The 23,382-nt window shown below is 47.0% G+C and overlaps 1 non-coding gene across 1 annotated transcript; it reads right to left on the bottom strand.

The window, feature by feature from the left end:
* Window positions 1-3,483: 3,483 nt before the first annotated feature.
* LOC133353742 (U5 spliceosomal RNA) lies at window positions 3,484-3,599 on the bottom strand. The gene has a single exon (XR_009756468.1). It is a non-coding gene; the product is annotated as a U5 spliceosomal RNA (small nuclear RNA).
* Window positions 3,600-23,382: the final 19,783 nt, after the last annotated feature.

Raw genomic sequence — 23,382 nt, 5'->3', positions numbered from 1 at the left:
GGATGGTGATGGGGGCGGTGGTGGTGGGGGCTGGTGGGGGTCGGTGGTGGGGGGATGGTGGTGGGGGCTGGTGGTGGGGCGCTGGTGGTGGGCGGAGCTGGTGGGCTGGGGGATGGTGGTGGGGGATGGTGGTGAGGGGTGGTCGGTGAGGGGTGGTGGTGAGGGGGTCGGTGGTTGAGGGATGGTGTGGTGAGGGGTGGTGGTGAGGGATGGTGGCTGGGAGGCTGGTGGTGAGGGTGGTGCTGAGGGTGGTGTGGTGGGTGGGTGGTTGGGTGGGGGGTGGTGGTGGGGGCTGGTGGTGGGGGCTGGTGGTGGGGGCTGGTGGTGGGGTGGTGGTGAGGGGTGGTGGGGGTGGTGGTGGGGGGTGGTGGGGTGGTGGTGGGGGTGGTGGTGGGGGTGGTGGTGGGGGCTGGTGGTGGGGGCTGGTGGTGGGGGCTGGTGGTGGGGGTGGTGGTGGGGGTGGTGGTGAGGGCTGGTGGTGGGAGTGGTGGTGGTGAGGGCTGGTGGTGGGGGGTGGTGGTGGGGGCTGGTGGTGGGGGCTGGTGGTGGGGGGTGGTGGTGGGGGGTGGTGGTGGGGGGGTGGTGGTGGGCGCTGGTGGTGAGGGCTGGTGGTGGGGGGTGGTGGTGAGGGCTGGTGGTGGGGGGTGGTGGTGGGGGTGGTGGTGGGGGTGGTGGTGGGGGCTGGTGGTGGGGGCTGGTGGTGGGGGTGGTGGTGGGGGTGGTGGTGGGGGTGGTGGTGAGGGGTGGTGGTGAGGGGTGGTGGTGAGGGGTGGTGGTGAGGGGTGGTGGTGAGGGTGGTGGTGAGGGGTGGTGGTGGGGGCTGGTGGTGAGGGGTGGTGGTGAGGGGGTGGTGGTGGGGGTGGTGGTGGGGGCTGGTGGTGGGGGCTGGTGGTGGGGGCTGGTGGTGGGGGGTGGTGGTGGGGGGTGGTGGTGGGGGGTGGTGGTGGGGGCTGGTGGTGGGGGCTGGTGGTGGGGGGTGGTGGTGGGGGGTGGTGGTGGGGGGTGGTGGTGGGGGGTGGTGGTGGGGGGTGGTGGTGGGGGGTGGTGGTGGGGGGTGGTGGTGGGCGCTGGTGGTGGGGGCTGGTGGTGGGGGCTGGTGGTGGGGGCTGGTGGTGGGGGGTGGTGGTGAGGGGTGGTGGTGAGGGGTGGTGGTGAGGGGTGGTGGTGAGGGGTGGTGGTGAGGGGTGGTGGTGAGGGGTGGTGGTGAGGGGTGGTGGTGGGGGCTGGTGGTGAGGGGTGGTGGTGAGGGGTGGTGGTGGGGGCTGGTGGTGGGGGGTGGTGGTGGGGGCTGGTGGTGGGGGGTGGTGGTGGGGGCTGGTGGTGAGGGTGGTGGTGGGGCTGGTGGTGGGGGGTGGTGGTGGGGGCTGGTGGTGAGGGGCTGGTGGTGGGGGCTGGTGGTGGGGGGCTGGTGGTGGGGCTGGTGGTGGGGGGTGGTGGTGAGGGGTGTGTGGTGGTGAGGGGTGGTGGTGGGGGCTGGTGGTGGGGGGTGGTGGTGAGGGGCTGGTGGTGGGGGATGGTGGTGGGGGTGGTGGTGGGGGGTGGTGGAGGCTGGTGGTGGTGGGGGTGGTGGTGGGGGCTGGTGGTGGGGGGCTGGTGGTGGGGGAGTGGTGGTGGGAGGGCTGGTGGTGGGGGGTGGTGGTGGGGGCTGGTGGTGAGGAGTGGTGGTGGGGGATGGTGGTGGGGGGTGGTGGTGGGGGGTGGTGGTGGGGGGTGGTGGTGGTGAGGGTGGTGGTGGGGGTGGTGGTGGGGGCGGTGGTGGTGGGAGGGTGGTGGGGGCTGGTGGTGGGGTGGTGGTGGGGGGTGGTGGTGGGGGTGGTGGTGGGGGGTGGTGGTGGGGGTGGTGGTGGGGGGTGGTGGTGGGTGGGGTGGGGCTGGTGGTGGGGGGTGGTGGTGGGGAGTGGTGGTGGTGGGGCTGGTGGTGGGGGTGGTGGTGAGGGGGTGGTGGTGGTGAGGGTGGTGGTGGGGGCTGGTGGTGGGGGGCTGGTGGTGGGGGGTGGTGGGAGGGCTGGTGGTGGGAGTGGTGGTGGTGAGGCGTGGTGGTGGTGAGGGCTGGTGGTGGGGGGTGGTGGTGAGGGCTGGTGGTGGGGGGTGGTGGTGGGGGTGGTGGTGGGGGTGTGGTGGGGGGTGGTGGTGGGGGGTGGTGGGGGGGGGTGGTGGTGGGGGCTGGTGGTGGGGGCTGGTGGTGCGGGCTGGTGGTGGGGGGTGGTGGTGGGGGTGGTGGTGGGGGGTGGTGGTGGGGGCTGGTGGTGGGGGGGTGGTGGTGGGGGCTGGTGGTGGGGGCTGGTGGTGGGGGTGGTGGTGGGGGGTGGTGGTGGGGGCTGGTGGTGGGGGTTGGTGGTGGGGGTGGTGGTGGGGGTGGTGGTGGGGGTGGTGGTGGTGGCTGGTGGGGGGCTGGTGGTGGGGTGGTGGTGGTGGGCGCTGGTGGTGGGGGGTGGTGGTGGGGGCTGGTGGTGGGGGCTGGTGGTGGGGGCTGGTGGTGGGGGTGGTGGTGGGGGCTGGTGGTGGGGGCTGGTGGTGGGGGTGGTGGTGGGGGCTGGTGGTGGGGGGTGGTGGTGGGGGCTGGTGGTGGGGGGTGGTGGTGGGGGTGGTGGTGGGGGCTGGTGGTGGGGGCTGGTGGTGGGGGTGGTGGTGGGGGGTGGTGGTGGGGGGTGGTGGTGGGGGTGGTGGTGGGGGCTGGTGGTGGGGGTGGTGGTGGGGGGTGGTGGTGGGGGGCTGGTGGTGGGGGCTGGTGGTGGGGGCTGGTGGTGGGGGTGGTGGGGTGGTGGTGGGGCTGGTGGTGGGGGGTGGTGGTGGGGGGCTGGTGGTGGGGGTGGTGGTGGGGGCTGGTGGTGGGGGCTGGTGGTGGGGGTGGTGGTGGGGGGCTGGTGGTGGGGGTGGTGGTGGGGGGTGGTGGTGGGGGTGGTGGTGGGGGCTGGTGGTGGGGGGTGGTGGTGGGGGGTGGTGGTGGGGGTGGTGGTGGGGGTGGTGGTGGGGGCTGGTGGTGGGGGCTGGTGGTGGGGGTGGTGGTGGGGGCTGGTGGTGGGGGCTGGTGGTGGGGGCTGGTGGTGGGGGCTGGTGGTGGGGGCTGGTGGTGGGGGCTGGTGGTGGGGGGTGGTGGTGGGGGCTGGTGGTGGGGGGTGGTGGTGGGGGCTGGTGGTGGGGGCTGGTGGTGAGGGGTCTTTAAATCTCACAGCGTTTCTTGTCAAAACAAACACATTAACGTTACACTAGAATACAGTAATTGTGTCTTTAACTCCTCTATACCCGGTCGATATCCCTGTACCGGTACTAAGTATTATTCCTACCAGCCCACCCCGCAGGGTCCTGTTTATCCCACAACTATACCAAGGGTACATTCTCATTACCATAACCATCATAAACCGTAGCCATTGACAGCAGACTTTCAGGCGTCGCTATAATTGTGGCTATACATCAACAGCATTATTCATTCAAAGCAGAGTGCCATTTTTCCGCAACGAAAGACTGTTTTTGATTATAAATAGGAGCCCTGCACGCAGGGCAACAAAAAATTGTTTACAGACTCATTGAATTGTTCCTCTCCACGGAAATCTTTAGTAAAAGGCGAAAGATTTATTCGCTTTGAAGAGAAACCAGAGCATTTAACTTCAAAAACCCACCCGTCACGTTATTAGATAAGAGCCCTGTCTCTCTACTATATGGGGTCCCTAACCCTGGCTCTCTCTCAAATGAAAATAACATCACCTTTACAAGATATTTCACAACGTGCATATTTATTAATCGATTATTGAACATTTCATTGAATGTTTACGTTTAACTATTGATATATTCTTTCTTTAAAAAGATGCTGTCACGTTATATTTATCAGAACCGGAAGTAAAATTTGCATACCGACCTCACAACCGGAAATCGTCCGAGTGGGAGCGTCACGTGTCCAATGACAAAGGTCCCCCGTGTAGCCTCTAACAGACTCAACGCAAGGGGGGGAATGGGCCAGCAAACAACACCCGACCGCCTTTGTCTCCCCACAGTGGCGATGCTTATACACACCGCACCAGGTACACATTCGAGGCCGAGTAGACCTAGGGGAGGAGGCCCCCACGGGTGCCGGTTCCATGTAATCGCCGGGTTCGTAGCGCTCCCCGCTACTCCACCACCACCTCCACACGTGCTGTTCGCCCCCTATCGGACGCACTGTGGCTAAGGCTTCGTTTTTTTGCCTCGGGGTGGGTGGGCGATCACGAAGGACATTCACGATTTAAATACGACGGCACCGGAGCGCAGATATAATCGCGTTTATTTGTATTGTGAAAAAAAAAATAAACCACCCCGACTCGTTCTTGTTCTATTGTGTGTGGATGCCGTGAACGAGTGTGTCTCTGTACGCACCGCTCATGTAAATGGTGCTCTGCTAATGTTAAGAGTGTAATGTGCATCTTACAACTGCAATTTAAGTGCTTGGAGTGAACGTAATCGCTGCTGGTGAACGGACTTCGGCCAAGAAGAAACTTTAAGAGGCTCCTTAGTGGATTACTTATCCATAAAGATGTGTTTTTTTAATGTTATATCGCGTAAATATAAATGTGTCGTTAAACCCGCCACCACCCGACGCGGCCAACGAGTACGGGATGTCACGTAAACAACACGTGGCAATTACCAGTTACTTTAGCACGACGGTATGTTGGAGAATAAACACAAATTACTTTATTATGGATATTGGTCGAGGATGCCGACGTATTTACGTGGAACTTAATTTATACTCTTCCATACTTAACCACGCCGTGTCAGTACGGATTGGTAAGGGCGGGAGCATAGATTAGTGCAGTACAATGGATTTGGGATATTTCTGCACTGCCCCCTACTGATAGTCATCGCAACAAAGTGGAGGGGCCTCATCCATCCAGTAGTAGATTGACAATGATATAGCTATACTATACACTACTATCCTACACACTATACACTACAATATAGGATACACTACCACACTATACACTACTAGACACTACTATACACTACACAACACTACTATCCTACACACTATACAGTATACACTACACTATACACTACTATACTATACACTACTATCCTACACACTATACACTACTATACAGTATACACTACCATACACTATATAAACTACACTACTATACACAACACTGCTATACACTACACTATACACGACACTACTAAACACTACTATACTATGACGGGCATACACCATGCTCCCACCCCCCACCCATATGATTTACCTGTATTTTTGTACAGAGGAATTGAGTTTTCAGGTCCGTTCGGCGTACAACCAACCATTTCAATGCGGGCAACAACATGTTTTTGTCTATTTGTTTGTGTTTCTCCCTTGTGATGGGACTTCGTATGATTAACGTTGAGATTTATAAGGATGACCAAAAAGGTCTGAATTTGTAATAATGTCGGCACTCCTAAGGGTTCACAGATATGCAATTAATTATTCGTGTGCCATTCGTTGTGATGGTATTGAATGATCAGACCCAGGAACATTATCTGAATGTGTAAGACATGTTCTGGCTGGTCGTGTTTACGATTGATCAGGATAATCGTGTTTGTTTGTCCGGTTAGATTATGTGAGCGAATGACCTGAACTAGGAATGGACTTGCAGTCTATGTTGCCTCCAGTGTGTATAAAACGACTTCTGTTTTGTCGGAAATCACAAATAACACATTTTTCAGCTTTGTGTTTTTTATCGTTCATTACAACTATTAAACTTTGCGAAAAGATGGCATTCAAAGGGGGGGGGGGGTGTCGGTGACATTTGAACCCCTGGCATCGCCAACCGCGTTATTCAGAGAAGTGTCAATTAAGGTCAACCAAACAGCCTAATTACTCGGGTGGTGCGCGTAAAGCCACATTTTGGCCACCCCTAGGTGCGATTAAAGCCACATTTCTTCAGTACTGGATTCACCCATGTGCTGCAGGATTGCTATCTTACACATTTCACAAACGTACAAAGTAAAGTTGTTACAGAAGTTCTGAATTTGTTGCTATATTCAGTGTTTAGTGATTAGGGTAGTTAGTTTTAATTGGATGTTTCACTGCTAATTCTATTAATAGGATCGCATCACACGCCCGGTGGTAATTAACCACACCGCTTCAACTACGAGTCAACGTGACGGGCTCATTGATAAATCGAATCATTCACAAAACATCGATGACTCGAAATTCCCTGGTGGGTGCGTTTCAGGTCATCGCCGAGAGTTAAGTTGGAAAAGCTTTGGGAGCGGTGCATTTGGAACGCATTCCATATTTTATATAATCTAATCACCGGAATAATAACATCCGTTCTAGGCAGCAGAGGGTTGTTTTTGTGTCGCTGCGACTGCTGCTGCTTTCATCTGAAGATTCCAGCGAGGAGCTTTGCCTGACTGCCTTTCTTTCCCTGCTCTCCATACAAAAAAAGGTACATAAAGAACCAAAAGATTTCGTAATTATTGTTGTTGAACAAGCGAATGTTACAATGTTGTGACTTGGACAAACAGGAATCTTATGAAACGGTGACGATAAAATAGAGAGAATGTGGTGGTAATGATGGCAATGATGCTCGCGCAAGATTTCCGCAAGTGAATGCGGTCTGCATTGTAAGCAGGGCTGGCGTTACACTCACTGTGCTTGCTGATCTATGTGTGTGTGCTTCGACTAATCCTAGCATTGTGTAAGGAAAATGACGTTATTCTTGTAAAAATATGCGAGTGTCCACGTGTATGCTGTACTCTGTTCTCTGTGTGTGTGTGTGAATATAAGCGATTGTGCGTTTAGATCGGTATGTGTGTGTGTGCTTGTGCGTTTTAGGGAGTACGGGGTTTTATTTCTGTTATCAACGCTTGCACATGTCCATGGCGTGGCTCACCGATCTTGGGTGTTGACGAGGTCGGCTCGGCCTGAACATGAGCACTTAGTGCGATGTAAACACGCCAGCACAGTTCACGTGTTGGTCTCTGTGTTCTGGCTAAACTCGGTTCATGCGTAACACCAGGATCTCTGCCAGCGAGTATTCGACGCTTCATGTGGCTTCAAAGTGCACCTAGCCTGGCACAAACGCTGCGGTGACGTCATAACTTCGTGGTGGCTGTTGTGGTTGTTATATAGTACTGGACTGCATTCTTTTCACATGTTGTGGGTGTGTTAAATCGCATTTGTCAATGACTTGAGCATGTGTATGGGGATGTAATCTGTACGTCATGTGTGCTAGAATAATTATGTGTATCCACCCCATGTTGTGTGGATGAAACAATGTTTTATTTATGCGTGAATAGCCAAATAGGTGTTTATCGTATCCATACTACTGTAGTTCTGTTTGGTTGTTCACCACTGAGCCACTTTGCTTGGTGTTGGCGATTTAATTATGAAGTGGAGAACGTGGGCATTTAGACCCAATCGGCCGAAATCCCTCGTTAAATTATAACATCTCCCTCTATTGGACTTACCTAACTAATTTAGAAACTCTTTCTTTAAAAAGAGCCATTCATCTCTATGCTAATTTGGTGAGATGATACGGTTTATTAATAGACTACCAGGAATGCTTTGACAATCCAACAATGGGGCTGTAAGTTGGGTAGCCAGTGGCTAACGAAACTCGGTGCTCCGTCCATGCAATGAGCCACTGCTGCGAAGATCCGGGTTTAAATCTGGGCCTCCCCAAGAGCAAAATAGTAACCAGTGACCACACAAACAAAAACACGGTACAGTTTGATTTTGATTTAATATGGTAAAGACCAGGGGTCGGAAACAAAAAGAACCAGAGCCGTTTTTTCTAATTCAGTAAAAAACTTTCAAGAGCCACAATCATCATACCTGTAAGTGCCTCGCTTAGTGCAGACCAATTCAGACATTATCGATCACCCCGTGCCCTTATAAATCCAACGTTCATCCTATAAAGTCCCATCGCAAGGGAGAAAAACAAATAGACAAAACACATGTACTCAATTTCCCTATATAAGAATGCGGGTAAACCGTATGGGTTGACAGGTATGCGCAATGCATGTGAACACGAGAAGGTCTTCAGTAAATACGTCGCGAAGCGGTTTTTCATGATCCGCAGGTTTGCCAAACCCGAGCATAGACCAACGACAGAGGTCGCAAACGGGTTTTGATTCCTTACCCGTACCCGGCCGCACCAGGGTCGCAAACGGGTACCCGTACCCGGCCGTACCTGTACCCGGCCGTACCTGTACCCTACCCGTACCTGGCCGGGTACCTGGCCGGGTACGGGTAGGGTACGGGTATCGGGTACTTGATTGCGACCTCTTGGATGAGCATGAAGCCATGTTGCAGGCCTGGGTGGGTTGATTCTAGGAACTTGAATTGTGAGAAGAGACAAGACGTTGGGAAATGAGTGACAAACAGTTACTCACCAGTGACTCGCGGTCTACCCGTACCCGTACCCGGCCGTACCAGAGTCGCAAACGGGTACCCGTACCCAGCCGGGTACGGGTAGCCGGGTATTGGGTAGGGATACGGGTATTGGGTACCCGGTTGCGACCTCTGACCAACGATGGGGTTGCTTGGTCGAAAATATTGATGACAACCTGGTCGGAGGGCATGAGGTTTAGCGCCACCTGATGTGTGCATACGTAGAAGTCCATTGGAGAGGACAAGTCAAGTTGTGCAGTGATTACGTCTGCGAATGTTCCTTGGTGAAGAAGATTCTCTGCTGCCAGTAGAAGGGTGGTGGTCTGAAATGGACACCTTTGCAATGTGATATCTAATTACCTAGGTCAAAGCGACTCTGAGCTCAAATTATACATTAGGCAGTGTTCATCTCAGTTTTCTCAGTTTCTCAGTTTAATTAATTTGGTATAGCCCTGTGAGCCATTCGGCTCTTGAATCGGGTGCAACCGCAACAAACTAAAAAACAAAACCTGAAACAAAAACATTTGCAGTCCTGACCCAGTTCTGGAACTTCCAAATTTCTGTGGTGGCACTCTCTGATCCAACACTAACTTTTGATTGTCGTGATGTATGTTAGTTTAAATGCAAAGAAACAGAAGAAAGTTGTAAATAAACATTCAGTACTGGTGTATTGTTACATCACAGGATTGTGAAATGTGGCGTTGGCTTGTAGAGACCTTCATCCAGCAGTAGATTGGTCATGGCTGATGATGCTGCTGAAGTAAACACAAGTTGTTTAAGTTACTGTAACATACATGGTTAATTAAAACTGCAAGACTTGAAGTTCAAATGGGCCTAAATTATTATTTTCCATTTTTGCAAGGAGATTTGGTGTATTATGCAGATAATAGAACCTTGATTTAAACTGACCGCCCCAGTCCATGGCAACAAACATTTGTATATATGTTACGTGGATTTCTCTTTACACTTTAGTTAATTCCTATAATAAATATTTTCAACATTTTTACCATCCAATCCAAATAGGACCCAGCTGAAATCTTCAACACTTGGTTTGCCTTTGAGGATTACCGTACTCTTAACGTTAATTGTCGGCAACTAATACTGTATATTAAAAGTTAAAAACTTTCATTTACATCCCTCTGTGATCAATACAATCGGTACCACTTTACGGGAAGTAGTCTGTGTTCGCCGTAGCAATGTAAAACTTCTCAGACTTGCTCAATGCCATCATCAACAGACAAGTGGCGCCCACATTGCTTGTTGTGACCAGGGATTAACCTTTTTTGCCTTGATAACTTTTTCAGTACGTGCCTGTGCATGTAGGAATTTTAGCCTTACCTGACTTCTGCCAGAGAGGTGATGTAATTGCTCAAAGTGTTTAATGATGAGCATGCGCCATGCCAAGATCTCACTTTTATTGGAAACACAAAGTTTTGAGGACAGTTTGTTTTCTGCTTTTTTTGACCTCTCTTCTTACAAAGTGCATTTTAGAATTGCCCTTTAAAAACGTTTGGCTCTCCTGTGCTGCACGCGAACACTCATTACTTTGTAACACATTCGTTATCCGTTGACTGAGAGGGCAAAGTACAATCCTGGTAAGTCTATAAACACATTTTATCTACTGTACTGACCTTTCAAATTAGCTTTTTTTAAAATAAATCTTACCTGTTTTTAAAGTGACACTTTTGTTCAGATGACGTTGGTTCCCTAGCTTGTAGTGTCTCAGTGTGTGCTATTTCAGATGAATGTGTTGGATTTGGTGGTGTCTTTTAGAGACTTTTATTGATTTCCACAAGGGTTAGCTCATGATCCAAGTTGAACCAAGTCTTAACATTGCGCATTCTGCAAGGCTATGACAAGGCAGCATGCTAAAAGCTCAAATCGGCATACAGTGCAGTGTTCGCAATTTCTTTTATATTTAAGCTTTGACTTTATTGCTGTTTTCTGTACCTCTAAAAATAAATGTCATGCATTGAGTTATTGATACTGTGCAACCAATAACATTGTGTAAAACCAAATGTTTTTTAAAAAACCATTCATCAATCCGCTGATAAAAAAAGAGAATCACGATAGCACCTGAAGACGGTTGCTTGTGTGGCGATCAAAACGTCGTGATCTATTATAATTTTTCTACCTACGTGACTTTACCGAAATAACCAAAGAGTGGATTCCTGCAGTCGCGAAAGCTTCAAATCAAGATTGATAGCACCTTGCAAAGGATACCGGCAATAAAACAGCGTGACACACAACATGGTTGGGCTAAGCTATCGCAGTTCAAATAACAGCATACATCTTGGGAAAATCCAGAAACAAGACTGAATGAAATTTGCTGGTCCATTCCACCATCTGAGTATCCGCCCCAGCCCAAGCAACACCAACCCCACCGACTGCACATCCTCCACCCCAGAAGAGGCCCCATACTTCAATCACACGCGCTCCAGTTTCCCCAGATACAGTCCCAGCAAATTCCAAAGCAGACAGATTTCGGCAGGTCAGCAGATCACAAATAGCCCATGGGCCAAGGCTGTGAATCCGTTTGTATCTACCAGCTTCAGTAGCACATGTACTGCCTAATTTCAGCCAGAAAAGTCTAACGTGATTCCAAAATTACATATAAAATAACATGTCCAATTACAGACGTTACACTTTAACAAGAAAAACATGAGGAAAGAAAACCAAAAGCCTTGGTAGTACAATTTTTCACACTAACCACCATAGTTCAACAATATTGGAATTGCACATAGCAATCATCGCCCCTGCTGGCAGGCTAATAACCACTTGCAAGGCTGTACTTAAGTCACTTTGTACCGCGCTGGGACAGCTGCCACTGGAGGTGCTCTTCGAATGTTTGGGATGACATGTGACGTTAAGATGCTTTGAGTTGCTGAGGCATTTAAGCACCTTTTCTAAGTGCACATATTTACTAGGTTATGGTGAGGAGGGTGGTTCCCTTAAAAGCAATTATTTTGCTGGTTTTTTCAATTACATACAGAACTGTAATTGGCAGTACACGTTTCCGTGACAAGTCCTGACACTGGTAGAAAATTTGTATTTTATTGATGTTTTCCAGAGAAAATACATTTAATAGTAGATTTTTTATGTGGGCCCGATTTAGATTTTTGGGAACGAAAGTTTTTTAGGTCCGCATTAGCCCTGTGCCGGGTCTTCTCCAGCACTTTGGTCAAACACGAGGGAAATAGGTTCACAAAGGGACAAGTTTGAAGATTTATTACTCTACTAGGAATGTGGTCAGGCCATAAAGATGTATGGGTTGATGCAATGACTGTGGTCTATATTTGACACCGTATTGCCAATAGAGGTTAAATACATCATGAAACGTAACTATGTTAAAAATAAGAGATTTCTTAACAGTTGTGGTCGATGCTCTTCCTGATAATTCGATACTTCATGTACAGCTATAGGTGCCCGTCAAAAGATTATATTTGAATGTCTGTTTCCAAAGCGAACTGTCTTGTACTGTAAGGTGGACTTGCAGACCCTGTTAAGTCATTCGCAATAGTAAGATGCTGTGTGCTGGGCCCATTGGCACAAGTGTCAATACATCTGACATTCTTCTGCGTTAAAGCAACGCACCTTATAAAACTATCGGTAGAGTACTTTTTGGAAATGAATAAAGAATCTTAATGGACTTTCACCCAGGACATTAATTATGCAGTAATGTATATTGGCCATAGGTTATACCAGATAATCCATAGCCAATTCACTTGGAATTCATCCATTTTCATGATATCTCGGAAGCAAAGCAGGATAATACAGGATTGTGCTTGGATGTGTGGTCACCAAGCACACAGGTTTATTGAGAATAAAGATATACAATTATATACTATGAAAGCCGACATACTTCATATAAAAAGATATGTTTTCATAGAGCACAGCAGATTAAATGAAAGAAGTCTAAAGTTTCACGATAAATGAATTTTAATGAAAAATAAATTGGGGAAATTGCCTCTACAGTTGCATGCAGTCATCTAGTTATGAGACTTTAATATTCAAAAATGTCAATGAGTCACAATAATATACTGTATTGCAGTATGTTGCTCAGGAGGATCCAGCTTGGAATATTAGCACATTATTATTAGAGCGAATAAAATCAGCATTCCAGGTAAGAAAATCGAACTCGACAGGTTTTGTAGCTCAGAATCATACTTGCTGTTCTGCCTCCGAGACCTCATCTGACTGTACGCAGCATGGGATTTTACTGCACTGTCCTCGGCTGTTCACCACGTCGCCCCTCAGCTTATAACATGATACTGGTAGGAACCTCCTGGTTACACCAGCCCACAGGGGATTATTGTGTCCGTCCATCCGTCATGCAGGGAGGGGCTGGGTGGGGAGGGGTTGGGTGGGGCTGGGTGGGGCTGGATGGGACTGGATGGGGATGGGAGGGTGGGGAGGGACTGGGTGGGGAGGGGAGGGTGGGGCTGGGTGGGAATTGGGGAGGGTGGGGAGGGGCTGGGTGGGGAGGGTGGGGCTGGGGCTGGGTGGGGAGGGGCTGGTCACCCCGTGGTGCCCTTATAAAACTCAACGTTTAACCTACTCACACCGGCTTGTGCCTGCCCTCACAGTCGGGCATATTTGCGGCATACACCACGCCGCCGTTGACTCTGGCCATTGACCGAGAAACCCAACGTTCCTACCAGCTCCCTCCGCAGGAATGTGTTATCCATGGTGTTCGTTTATCTAAGAAAAATCCATTCTAAACCCTGCTTAGATTCAGAGATCTGACGAGAGCAGGCACATTAAATGTTGTCTTTGTGGCCTTACCATATGAATGTGCATCGCCCCATGTGTATACAGTATATGGTGAATGCGTAGTGAATGAGACCCATTCATAATTTGGAATGAGCTTTCTGATGCTGTTGTAATTATTGCTTCAATTGAATTTTTTAAGCGTGTTAGAAAAACTTTCTTTCTCAAAATGTTTAAAACAAATATCCTTATCGATGTTACTATTCACATTTAATGATCTGCATACCTTTTTTAAGTTTCATATTTATTTGTTTCAAATCGTAATATTTCTCATCCTCACAGACATCTTTATAAATTATTGCATTCAATGTATGCAGTTCCTCACTAAAGCCACTGCAAAAAAACATTTTACGGTATTATTTTTGCCGCCACCACTTAATGCGGTTGTGCAAGTGCAGAAATTTGGCACGCAGTTGGAGGTTTGTGAAATGCCTCTCTCTGGGTCTGTTTGTCCATCCCAGTCACTATCTGGGGCAGAGAAAACCGGCTTGTTCCAGTTTCACTTGGCAGTGGGAAAGGCCTTTGATGGGAAACAGTGGAGAGAATCAGGGGGAATCTTTTTTTTGGAAAGGCCAATGTAAAAAAATGGTTGGGGTAACGTTTTTTACTGCAGGATTTTATCCTTATGTTACTCTGAAAGGGTGTGGGTGGGATTTGGCACGTCTGCTACACATATTTTACAGCAATTGGCGAAGAGGCCCATTGGAAGGGGTTTGTTGTGCATGGAATTTCGGAGCACTTAAGGTTACACAAAAAATATTCGTCCGGTATAGCCTTACACACTGTTGCAGCAAGTGCTATTAGTAAGCATCTATTAGAGTCAGCATGACACATGAGGTGGGAGGGGGGCAGCACGGCCCTTGGACTTTCTGGTGCTGTTCGTGCTGTTTGCACAATGTACCAAGTATGTACTCAATCTTGGCTGAATTGATCTAGGGGAGGGCCAAGTCACTATTCATTTTAATCTACATTAGGGCCATGACTTTTATATTCCATGTATAGTTTGCCATATGTCAAATAAAATATTTTACTCTTAGAGCTGAAATTATTTGAAGAAAAAAAACAAATGGTATGAAGGGAATCTGTTAAACTGAGATATTCTGGAGAAATGTCCCATTCCACTCTGCTACCACCAGGCTGCCTTGTTGAAAATTTATGGTGTTGTGAACTGTAGGGGGACTCTAAATGCAACCATATGGCTTTGCTTTCCTGAAATATAATTTGGGATTGTCTAACACAGGGGTCGGCAACCTATGGCTCCGGAGCCGCATGCGGCTCTTTACGGGCTGCTTCTTGACGATATGTACGTATGTACAGTATGTACTCAGATGCATTGCGGCTCTTGAAATACTGAATTTTGTACCGAATTGAAAAGAAATGGCTCTTCTTGTTATTTTGGTTGCCGACCCCTGGTCTAACAAAATGAGATGCCAAAAACACCTCTCAGTTATCAATTCTCATTAAAATGTCCTTAACAAATACTTTCACTAAAATATCTGCAAACGAACTGTGTCCAGGTAAATGGACATAATTTATTCACTGGTTTAGCAGTGGTGTACAAGCACAAATAATAACTTGAAACCTCTGCATTAACAAGGCCTTATTGAAGAAATATTTAGTAACCAATTTATTCGGATATTTTCCGACTAAGGAGAGGCAGTTGGCAAAAATATTAGCCTCATACATTACTGTTTTGGGCTAATGTTTTACTGATGAGAATTTTTATTAATAAAGCTACTGTTTTTCATAAAGGTGCCATTAATCCACATTACGTGAATTACATTTCTTGCCATCTCAGACAAAAAATATGGAATTCTGAGAATTTCACTTCTTACTCCATATTATCAAGACTGACAGCCAAACTTAAGGCAGGATCCCCAACAATATACATGTAATGAATTTATCATTATGTAGAATAGAAATTCAGGCAGAAAGAAGGCAATAGCTGTCCGAATTTACAATAGAGATACAGAGATAGAGGATGGACATCACTGGGTGACCGAGGGGCATGAAGGGTACAACAAAGGGGGTGAGAAAGAAATAATTAAATAAGATTGGAGAGTAATGGCAGGGGGAGATAAAAACAGAAACAGATTGGAAGATAGCGAGTGACCTGAGGGGAAGGAAGAGAAAAGGGGAGGGGGAGATAGGAAGGACAAGGCATAAAAAAAACAAATGGGAGGAGACTGAAAGAGGGAAAAACTGAGAGGTGGGAGAGAAAGCAGGAAAATGTGAAAAGGAAAACAGAAACATAAGATGGGTGATCGAATGGAGAAGCATCATGGGAAAGATATGGGAGGTATCGCTCTCTCGTGTGTGTTGGGTTGTTCACTTAGTGTTCAGCAAGATGTCAGACATTTAACTCCACATGCTGGGAGCAATGCAGCAAAGAAAATTAAGAGCTATGCCGTAGATATCGGGGAAGGTCGAAAGGTCATGGCCTGACAGAAAACAAATGCTGACCTTGATGAAACGTATATGCCAATGTAGTGTATTGCACTTGGTCCAAGGCTTTAAACCCTGCCCGAAAGAACTCTTCTCAGTTGACACAAATTGGGATTATTTTAAATGCCTTTTGAACAAAAGTGGATACGGTGTTTGTTATGAATTTTGGATTATCGTATAAATAAAACTAAAACCCGAATGCATTTTTCACTGTTCACCCATTATGGCACCAGCACTCCTACATGGGGTCGCATAATGTTTGATCACCCGTCATAGACCGACAACCAGGGAAAGGAGTCGGAAGAGGATGAAGAAAGCGAGAGGGTGAGAAACAGGAGGAGGGGAGGTCCCTTTACCCAGAGGAGGTTGTCATGGAAACAGCGAGGTTTGGCAAAGTGCCTGCAGGGTCATTGCGCATTCAAAGTAAAGGTGACTAACAGCCTTTGATATTTTTTTGGACATTACCACAATGTATTTTAAACTCCTTTACTAAATGAATGCAGCATAATCTCATCAGTCCTGGCTCATTAAGTTTTCTTCATATGCATTTGCATTCAGTGAGAGTGTTAGTTTTAATCCGTTTTAACCCAGACGAGACAATATACAGTATTTACACGCCTGGGTTTAATGAACTGTGCTGTGATCCTAGGAATGTGGATACACATTTTGGCTGGAATGTGCATCACACATGGCAAATGGCATCTACAACTCTGGTTTCATCATCCCCTGAGCTGGTGGGTAAAATCTGACGTGTAACACTGTGTAACAATTTATTTTTTGTTCCTGGGTAGTAAATGTTATTTTGTAATTGCTTACTGCCTCAAAAGTACAGAAAATGGCTATTATTCCCCACAAACTTTGCTTTTGTGACCAGGACAGTGATATTTAGAAATTTACCTATTTTCAATGAGAAAACCGGTGAATGTGTGTCTTTTCGTTCAAATAAAGTCAGAAAAAAACAACATATGAATTAAAATGAACATCTATTTATACTAAAGTAATGCAAAAATGACTACAAAAGATTTAGACACCAAGGCGCACTGCCACAGGCGGGACTGGCCACAGCGGACCGAGTTCTCTGTGGGGAGGAACAACGTCAAGTGGGAGCCACTGGTGGACCCCCAGAAGGTGCTGATGCCACCACTGTACATCACATTGGGCCTTATGATACAATTTGTCAGAGCTGTAGATAAGGAGTCGGCAGCCTTCAAGTGCCTTCAAGACTTCTTCCCTAAGCTGTCTGAGGCAAAGGTCAAAGCAGGTGTCTTCGTCGGACACACAGATAAAGAAGATCCTGGAGTGCAATGAATTCCCCAAGAAGCTCACTTGTAAGGAGAAAGCGGCTTGGAACAGCTTTGTCGCAGTTGTTCGTGGCTTCCTGGGCAATCACAAGGTCGAAAACTATGTGGAGCTGGTTGTGAAGAACTACGGCACAATGGGTTGTAGGATGTTCCTTAAAGTCCATATCCTCTGAGGAGCAAGGCGAGTGCTTCTACCAGGATATACTGGACTTTTAACGCCACTACCAAGGACAGTATAACGAGAACATGATGAGAGACTACATTTGGGGGCTGATTCGTGTAAGTGATTTACAGTATAATTGTAAATCTCAAAAAACTACTCGCTTCTAAATCTTTGTAGTAATTTTTGTATTACTTTAGTAGAAATACATGTTTATTTTGATTCATATGTTCTTGTTTTCTGACTTTATGTGAACGAAAAGATACAAATTCGCCCGTTTTCTCATTGAAAATAGGTTATTTTCTAAATATCACTGTCCTGGTCACAAAAGCAATGTTTATGGAGAATAATAGCCATTTTTCTATACTTTTTAAAGCAATTACAAAATAACACTTACTACCCAGGAACAAAAATTGTGTTACATAGTGTAATCATTTTCATTTTTGAAATTTCATTTGAGTCCTTTTTTGGTGTGGGTTCTTGGACATGAAACAGCATCCTGGATGGCTGCCCGAAGTAAACACATTCCAACATTGTATAGTGAGCCGCTGAAAATCCAGCTGAAGTATATTAGGATTCATGTTATTCAACACTGTTTACAATGAACACGTCATTGACAGTTATCTTTGCACAGTGGGCTATCTCACATGAAACCTTTGTGTTGCAGCAAAGAACCTTGGATTGGCACATGTTGTTGTTGGCCAATACTGTTAAGTCACTGATAGGGCAGTGCTGGCTAAAAACCATTGGTGAAAATTATCATGGCAGGGAGCAGTATCTCCATAGGAGGACCACTGTTAGTTTCCCATGAAAAGTACACTTAATTGACAGTGCATTGGCCATCCGCTGACCAGTATGTGGACTTGCAACCTTCCAATTGTGAGGTAAGTGTTCTTGTATAACCATGTCAGATGAATAATGGCAATACTGTACCTCTCTATAATGACGATCAGTTTCATATGATCATTAGCCATGATCAATGCCCTGCTGGATGAAGATCTCCCCAAGACGCCGACATCCTTCACGATCCTGCAATGCAACTATCCATTCAGCACCTGCAAACGCGCTGATTTCATTGCTCTATCACTGCCGTGGATGACATACTTCTGGACGCTCTCCCATCTTTGGCTGCCATTTAGTTGTTATTCTTGCCCACCAGGAAAAAAAATCACTTCTAATTATGTGTCCTGTCCAAGTCCACTGTTTTAACAGTGAAAATGTTGTACCATAAAATATATCCACACAATACTGTAATTGAAATGTTATATTTGAATAATATGCATTTTCGTTTCTGGCTTTATTGCACAGTTAATCTATGTTGCCTTAGCACATACACATCTACACAATTTAATGTGGAATGATCCCTCGATTAAACTGTTGGACCAAGTGCTATTGGTGAGCACCCATTACTAAAGTCTACCCATCGTTAAAGTATTGTTTAACCGGCACAAATTACCCATGAACAGCTGCTTCCAAATCCCAAGTGCTGGTGTTTCGCACATCGCCACTGTCAAGTGTTCATTCTTGGCAGTCGTACAGAGACTCCAAGACCAGGTTGAATCTCTGTTATTTACCACTGGTGTTGCACATCATGGCCGAGAATCAAAGCCTGGTGTCTGATATCTTAACAAAATGCACTCGCCAACAATTACACCCTGCTTCTAAAAAAAATTCAAACACACGGCCAACCATACCAACGTAACTTCCATAAAACCAATAACGTATGACATGGCAGGCGAACCCTGCGGTCTCTGTACATCTCATGCCAAGTCACAATTTGGAAAATAAAAACATGTTTTTCCGGTCATAAATTACAATGTACCTCGCGCCAAAATTAGATGTTGCGTGTGTCAGCAGGAATGGCTCATGGCCGCGGTGTGAGTTACTGTTCATAACACGATCATCTCCTCCCTACTCTTCACTCACCATCGACAGTAAATCAAGGTTATGGGAGAAATGTTGGTGCGGTTTGCACTCACATTGTAGTCTGTATTCACATTCATGAAGCTACATCCTTGTCATCACGATGACCATCAACACCATAATATTCATCAAACGCCATCATAATACAAAATGCCCTCATCTCAATATGTTATATCAACCATTATTCATGTCATCTATTATGCTTTATTCTGAATTAGAACATTAATCATAATTTATAATACTTTATTACAATAATCCCATCAGATTTGGATGCTGCTGTGGGGATACATCGTCAGCAGAGGACATTGCAGCAAATCCATTGTTTTACTGTATTTATATTCTCCTTGTCTTTGCTATCTATCTTCACTAATCTATACTGACCAGTGTGGTGAAGTATGCTCAAATAACTACTGTACCTTGAACCTGCATGGTGTGAGGAGACCCTCGAGCAGCCGGGGATTGACAGTGGTTGTCACGTACATTTTCTTTAGTATTGACTTGTATTACTGAACAGAAAAAAAAATGTATTTGAGTAAACAAGCTATGCAGGGTTTAGTTCGAAGAACATTTGGATGAGTAAAGCACCAACTGTTTGATTAAAATTGCTTCAGAAATGTTTGGGACACTATCTCCCTGGCCTCTAAGATACAATTTTTGTTCCTGGGTAGTAAGTGTTATTTCGTAATTGCTTATGCCTAAAAAGTACAGAAAATGGCTTATTCCCCACAAACTTTGCTTTTGTAAACCAGGACAGTGATATTTTGAAATTGACCTATTTTCAATGAAAATGGGCGAATTTGTGTCTTTTTGTTCACAAAGTCAGAAAAAACCAACAAGAATCTAAATTAACATGTATTTATACTAAAGTAATACAAAAATGACGACAACAGATTTAGAAGTGAGTAGTTTTTCTAGATTTACGATTATACTGCAAATCACTTTCACGAATCAGCACCCAAATGTAGTCTCCCAGCACCTAAATGTAGCGGCGTTCAAAGTCCAGTATATCCTGGTGGAAGCACTCGCCTTGCTCCTCCGAGTACGCTCCCATATTCTCCTTGAATTTATCAAGATGAGCATCAAGGATATGAACTTTGAGGGACATCCTACAACCCATTGTGCCGTAGTTCTTCACCAGAGTCTCAACCAGCTCCACATAGTTTTCGACCTTGTGGTTGCCCAGGAAGCCAGGAACCACTGCGACAAAGCTGTTCCAAGCCACTTTCTCCTTACGAGTGAGCTTCTTGGGGAATTAATTGCACTCCAGGATCTGTGGTCTGACGAAGACACCAGCTTTGACCTTGCCTCGGACAGCTTAGGGAAGAAGTCTTGAAGGTACTTGAAGGCTGCCGACTCCTTATCTACAGCTCTGACAAATTGTTTTATAAGGCCCAATTTGATGTGCAGTGGTGGCATCAGCACCTTCCGGGGGTCCTCCAGTGGTTCCCACTTGACGTTGTTCCTCCCCACAGAGAACTCGGTCCGCTGTGGCCAGTCCCGCCTGTGGTAGCGCGCCTTGGTGTCCCTGCTGTCCCAAAGGCAAATATAGTAGGGAAACTTGGTAAAACCGCCTTGGAGACCCATCAGGAATGTCACCATTTTGAAGTCACCGATGACCTCCCAGCCATACTCATCATACTTCAAGGCATCCAGCAAGGTCTTGATGCTGTTGTAATCCTCTGAGGTACACCGAGTGAGCCAGGGGAAGAGACGGGTTCTTGTTACCATTATGGAGCAGCACGGCTTTGAGCCTCCTGGATGAGCTGTCTATGAAGAGGCGCCACTCATTTTGGTTACAGGCGATTCCAATTGCCTCGAAAAGACTGGTCACATTGTGGCAGAAGCAGAGCCCATCTTGACGGGTGAAGAAGCTGCAAAAAGGTTGGTGATGCTTCCTCTGATCTGCGACTTGCACACTATTATCCAACACGTTCCACTGCTTGAGCCTAGACATCAAAAGCTCGGCATTGGACTTGGTGAGACCAAGATCTCTGATCAAGTCGTTGAGGTCTTTTTGGTTGGGGTAGTATGGGTTTCTCTCCTCAGCTCCATCTCTGAAATTGTCATCTGGATCTACAACGTCTTCCTCGACTTGCTGCTCTCTCTCCGGTGGAGTGGGTACGGGGAGCTCGTGGCACCGGGGCGATGGATGAAGGAAGGTCCGGATACGTGTTAGCAGGTGCATTCTTGCCAGCCCGATGTTTGGAAGAGTCCACCATACAGAAGTAGCAGTTGCTTGAGTGGTCAGTGGGTTCCTGCCAAATTCATGGGATAGCGAACTTCATGGCTCTCTTTTCCCCTCTGTACCATCCTACAAAAATACATTTATTTCACCCATGACTAACTAATGTATAAAAGATTCTCGAAAAAAATGTCATATTTGATATATATATTTTCAATAACATTGAAAATTTTGTACAAATTTTATAACATTAAATTCCGAGCAACAATTGTCCATCTTACCTTCCAGAGTTTTTTTTTGCATTGCTCGCAGTTGAAACGAGGTGCCCAGTGTGGCAGTCAGAGTGATGGTTTTGGGGACGGGGTGTTTCTTTGATTTGAGACTGGGGGGGGGGGGGGGGGGTGTGAGATTGGTTGCAGTTGTGTGAGATTGGATTAGTTCGTGGGCACGGCGGGGGGGGGGGGACTCATGGGCACGCCGTGCTAATTCAATTGGGGGGGGGGCAGGGGATTTCATTCCGCTCCTCGTTTTGTTCGAGGTGGCTGCTGTGCTGGAGATGGAGACTGAGGCGGGCGGGAATTTTATTCCACTGCTCAAAGTGGCTTGCTGATCTTACTTTAAGTGGTTGGCTGGGACTGATCGTGCTCGAGGGGAAAGGGGACTGATCCACTGGGAGTGTTTTGTTTTGGAGCTTCGGGCGTGCCTTGCTAAAGTGGGCAAAACATTTTCTTGCTGTGGTTTTCCCACGATGATGATTGCTTGTGTTGCAATCGAAACGTCGTGATTTAATTTATTTTATACCTACGTAACTTTAGCGAAAGAACCAAAGAGTATGAAGCACTGTTTAAATTATACTTGGTACATTTCTGGTCTTGAACAATATTCATCTGATGTGGGTGAAACTCGCTATGGTTACATTTATTACGATAGCAATGCATGGTCGCTCACCTTCACAGTTTAAATCAAATTCTAATGAGTAACCTTCGCATGATTGAGTTGTAAAATACATTAAAACACTAGCTGTACTACCCGGCTTCGCCCGAGACTTGTATCTACCACGGCCGGCCGCCTTTGTCTCCCCAGTGGCGATGTTAATACGCTACAGCAGTTACTCGTTTGAGGCAGAGTCGACCTAGGGGAGGTTCAAATAATCGTCACCGGTGGTGGCCGTGAGCGGGAATCGAACTGGGTTTGCCGTGTTGGTAGCGCAGCGTAGCGTTAAGCACTACACCCACCGCTCCTCACACACCACACACGCACACACACAGACACACACACAGAGACACAGGCAGCACGCTAAGCACTACACTACCGTTCCCCCTACACAACACACGCGCGCGCGTCCATAGGTACACATACACGCGCTTGCTGCAGACACACACGACTTTCAGGGTGCATACGGCAGTAAACGACTGAAATAATAAAGCGGCAATGCTGTGCGAGGAACGCCTTAGACCAGCAACACATTTGTGTAATGCGAGCGTAAACACACAAACACATACAAACACATACACACACATACATACACACACATACACACAAACACATACACACAGACATACACATACACACAAACACACACATACATGCACACAAACACATACACAATACACACACACATACATGCAGACACAGACAGACACATAACCCACATACATACACACACACATACACACAAACACATACATACACATACATACACACATACATAGAGACACACAGACATACACATAAACACAAACACACATACACATGACCCGGCTTCGCCCGGGACTTGGATCCACGATGCCCGGCCGCCTTTGTCTCCCCAGTGACGATGTTCACACACGACAGCAGTTACGCTTTTGAGGCTGAGTGGACCTAGGGGAGGGCCAGGTCCGTTTCAAATAATCGTCAGCGGTGGTGGGCGTGAGTTGGAATCGAACTGGGGTCGCTCAAGCAGCTTAATGACTGTTTGTACAAAGAACATATAAAGAATCGATTATAATAACCAGGCAAGAGTCCACATTATAGACTGCCAGTACACGCACTCAGCTTCATAAGCAGGCTAGAGTGTACATGATAGAGTGGCAGTACGCTCACCGAGCTTAATAAGCAGGCTACAGTGTACATGATAGACTGGCAGTACGCTCACCCAGCTTAATGAGTATTTGTACAGTGAACATTAAAGTAATCGATTGTTGGCGCGTTGGGTTTAAAAGTAATATTAATAGCACACATTGTGGTGGGGGTGTAGTGAAGAGTAGGAAAAACTTTGATG

Source organism: Lethenteron reissneri, chromosome 44, assembly GCF_015708825.2.
Source record: "Lethenteron reissneri isolate LAM-NWPU_2019-01 chromosome 44, ASM1570882v1, whole genome shotgun sequence".
Classification (NCBI taxonomy): Eukaryota; Metazoa; Chordata; class Hyperoartia; order Petromyzontiformes; family Petromyzontidae; genus Lethenteron; species Lethenteron reissneri.
The sequence above is the reverse complement of the archived record's forward strand: the minus strand, read 5'-3'. Positions and strand labels throughout refer to the sequence as shown.